This window comes from Solanum tuberosum, unplaced genomic scaffold, assembly GCF_000226075.1.
Source record: "Solanum tuberosum cultivar DM 1-3 516 R44 unplaced genomic scaffold, SolTub_3.0 scf00063, whole genome shotgun sequence".
Classification (NCBI taxonomy): Eukaryota; Viridiplantae; Streptophyta; class Magnoliopsida; order Solanales; family Solanaceae; genus Solanum; species Solanum tuberosum.
The window spans coordinates 1,607,066-1,611,649 of record NW_006238988.1 but is presented as its reverse complement, the minus strand read 5'-3'; positions in this window follow the sequence as shown (position 1 = coordinate 1,611,649).

Genomic DNA, 4,584 nt, shown 5'->3' with positions numbered 1-4,584 from the left:
GCAATTCTGACGGTTTCTTCAACTCTGGAACACTGAGTTTGGTCTAAAAGGACCTTCGGTGTGGATCCCGAGGCTTCTAGGCTCATCTCAAACCTCCTTTTTGAATTTGGCTTAAAATGAAGCTTGGGTGTGGAACCCAATTTTCGTCGAGTCGATATCGATTGTCAATTCCAACATCTCTATTGAGTTCGAAATGTCGAATTTAATGGGTTAGAATATCTCGTTTGCGTACATGGGTTTCTGAATGAATTCCGAGCAAACGATCGGGAATTTTCATGTTGGAGAAAATCAGATTATGTGCATCAATTGGTGCAGCCCACAAATCCCCTTCGCGTTCGTAGGCTGCTGGTCGCATTTGCGGTGACCAGTAAATCTAGTATCTGCATTTGCGAAGCCTTTGCCAGCTTCACTATTGAGGTCCCTAGGCCACATTTGCAAGGTCAGGTTGGTCAACCCTCCATGTTCGCAAGATTTTCTCTGTGTTCACAAAGGTCTCTTTTGTGTGGTCGGTTAAATAAAGATCAGGCACGATCAACTTATAATTCTAAGGTTAAAAGTGTGATATCTCGAGTTCTAGACATCCATTTTGGGTGATTCAAGTTGCCTCAAGGAAATTTATCTTTTGAAAATATGCATGTTGAATCGTGAAGGAAATATTTAACTTCTAGTCATGAATTGGCTTCCGCGAACGTGGGACCCTGTCCACGAACGTGGTGGCTAAGTTGACCGATCCTCCATGAAAGTGGTAGCTGGTCGGCTAATGTGAAGTTCAGGTCATCTGACCCTCTCTGAACGTGGTGTCCAAAAGCTTCACACTCCGTGAACGCAAAGGTCAAGTGTCTAGACCTCTGCATGGCATGAATGATGTCATAGATGAGCTTTAAAGTTCGATGACATATTTGAGTCTTTTCCCCTTTTTAATAATTATAATTTTGAGACCAATATTTATGTTGCTATGTGTCTGTATTTTTGCCTAGATGCTTAGATATTGCATGTGTAAGACGCTAATAAATTGTTAGCGTATAGTGGGGTTAGTGTGGGTGCCAGTTATGATGACTTGGGTCATGAAAAATCTACGGTATATATTCTACTTAATTTGAAAAATATTAAATTGAATAGTCTTTTGTAACTATTTAACTTGATTTGGAATATATTTATATTTTTTCCTAAAATGTTAAAGTCATTTTTTACTTTACTTGATCAGGAATATATTTATAGTTTTTCCTAAATTGCTAAAGTCATTTTTACTTTAATTCATTCTGGAATATATCTATAATTTTTCCTAAATTGATAAAATTATTTTTTTATTTATATTATAGTTCTTACTATTTAAGAAATACATACAAAGAAAATTCTTCTATCTTTTAAATTGATATTTTTTTTCTCCGTATTCTTTTTCCATTGCCATAATATAATTAGAAAGAAATTAATTATGAGTGCTACTTTGTTGACCAATTTTCTCAGTTGAAGGTATTATAGTACTATAAATATTTGCATATTTTCTATGTGGAGTGAACATATAATGCTTACAATTACGTAATATTTGTTCAAGGGCCAGCAACACACTTGATATCAGATACTCTCGATAGTTGAGAATTTTTGTTCAGGGGTCACACCAAAGACTATTTTTCGTGGTGAAAGAAGAATACAAGGGACATTATGAGCATGTGTTGTATTCTCCTTGCTCCTTGGAAATAAACTTATAGTGTGACCCAGAACATAAAATTATCTTTCACCTTCCGAAGGTCTATGATTCAGGTGTGCTGCTAGCACTACACCAAATTCGATTATTAGTGAATAATTTGCAAACACCATAACCAAATTATTTCTAATCTCACATCATAGTTGGTTGCCATCACATCTCATCTATATATCTCTCTTTCTTCAGGGAAACCCTTAGGAAGATCTAAAATTAGCAATTGGTCAGTGACGGGGATTTTTAGGGTTTACATTAATATGTGTATGAGGCTTTTCCACCATAATCTACAATTTTTTGCAGATCTATTTTGGTTACCATCACATGAGTTTTGTTTCTCCATCCTAACGTTTATTCAGGTTCTTATCTTCCTCTTAAAGATACAAGAACTTTTTTATTTTGTTATAGGTTATTGTAAAAAGAACACATTTTTCTTGTATAAAATGTAAATGGTGCCCTAATATTGCAGATTTCTCATTCTACTTGGTTAGATTTTTGGGCTCGAAAATTTGTAGGTAATGGAAGTTCTTCCATTGTTGCCCATAAAAAATAACCAACTAGTGACATTTTTGTCCCAATCATTAGGCCAATGTGCATCACACTTTCAAAGTAAATTTCAATTATCCAATTTACAATAATATTTTTCTTAGGCGCAATTTTGGTGACTTTTTCTATTGTATCTTTGTAATTGTGAATATAGACCCTTATATTCCGTTGTACTTCCATGCATATTCTATAGTTCTGTAGTTATTTGTGGTTGCAGATATTTCACAGTTGTCAACATGGAGATGAGTTTTTATTCAATGGAACTTGTTTACATTCTCACACAAACAGTTGAATCACCCATTAAATTCATGTGTATGTACATCACTAATTGTATATTGTTTTAATTGTTCACTAATTGTATATCTTCTTGTCAGATCATAACACCTCTACTTGCATAAAATCTTTTGTTATTAGTTGAGTTTTCATTGGTTTAAAGTGGCTTAATCTATTTGACTAGCCATAGAGGGTAATTTGATCACGTACTTAACTCTCCAAGAGTTACTTGATTTACATGTTTTTCTTGAGTTGGTTTGTCACCTATATTATGCCCCAATTTTAAATTATTGTAGTAAATGGTTCTCATATCCATACTGTCGACTGATAAATTGTTTTTGGAACTGACCTATGTACAAGAGAATAGTCTGATATTCCAGTTCTAATGCAGTTTATACTATCATGAGTAGAAAGTCAATATGCTTCTCATATGCCTAAGGGCTAAGAATGTTCTGAATTTCTGAGTGACATGGTCTGCTAACATGCAGAGACCAATAATCTTCTCCAAAACAAAACTTTTAACAACATGTACTGCCAATGCAATCAAAATAAGTGAAAATAACTCGGTACATACTTAAATAAATACTTGTTTTTATATTAAAAATATTTTTAAATTAATGAAAAGACATAATCGATACATAATATTATATGTAAAATATATAATAATAGATTAGGACATTTTGCTAAATTACAAAATAGCATCAAAATAATTTTAAAACATATTTTTATTCTGCAAATTTACCACTAGACAGTGTCTAGTGGCCTTTTATTAAAAATAAAAAATATCAATAGGGATAAGTTCAAGCAAGGGGGGCTTGGCCTTACCGTACTAATCCTAATGAAGTACCTAACGTCTACTACCTAACAAGCATGAAGAAAATAAGAGCTAGAGAGAACTAAGTATTTTCTGATCACCACAGAGTTTGTAATAAACTCCATGATGATGTTACGAATGAGGATGCTTAAATAATGTAAAAATATGCCAATCAAGAAGAAAGTTGAGTTATCAGCCTCAAACTTTCTATTACAAACGCATGAAATAAAAAATATTGATTGTCCATCAAAAGTAACTTGAAGTATTTTTCTCGTCTTCTTCTTCAAACCTATCCAACAACACTTGATAATTCATACTTTTTTTATGGATTTATTGGATCTTGTTGAACCTATTGATACTGTCAAATGGTTCTGCTTTGCCTGTCACATCGGTAGGTGCCTTAGAACAAACTCCTCAGTCATTTTACCGTCCCAACTATGTTGCCTTCCATGTGTCCTCTTTTTGCTTTTGTTTCTTCCACTTCTATGTTGCCTAGGTGATATATCTCCTTCCCTAGACACTCTATCAAAGCATATGTCCATCATATCTTCCTCATCTTCATAATCCTCGCCCAAATCAAGCATATTGTCTTCCTCATCTTCATCAAGAGAATCCTCGCCCAAATCAATTGTATTTGACACTAAGGCCCTTGACTTATTCTTCTTTGCAATCACACATTTAGGCACAAATACGAGAGCTTCTGGACTTAATTTGCTATTCAAAGTAGGTGGTGAGACCTGCTTTTCTTGGATCAAATCGTTGTCATTCTCTGTTAACTTTAATTACTTGATTTCCAGTAGTCTTCGATAAAGCATCAAAGCTATTCGAACACAATAGGTCTCTTGAGGCATTACTAATATCTTGCCTTTTCTCACTGTCATGAAAATTTCCAGTCGCACCCTTTTCACTACATGGAGAATTATTTTTACTAGTCAGGACTCCGATTACTAGTTGAATTTTTGTGTACAACCAGTGTCCAATTTTTAGTTGCATTCTTGGTTTCAACTTGCAAAACATGCTGCCCAGAATTTTCAGCATCTTCAACATAAGTTGTATCCATTAGTTTGTGTCTTGAATCCATTATTTTTTGGCCTGAACCAACTCGCGGTGCATCAACCCCAACTCTTGGTGTTCCCCCTTTGTTTTCGGTAGTTGTTTGAACACCAATATTACTTGTAACAACATCCATTGAGTGTGCACGATTTTTCTTAGAAGTGACAGCAACCAATTGTCGATCTAAAGAAGTAGCTTTACT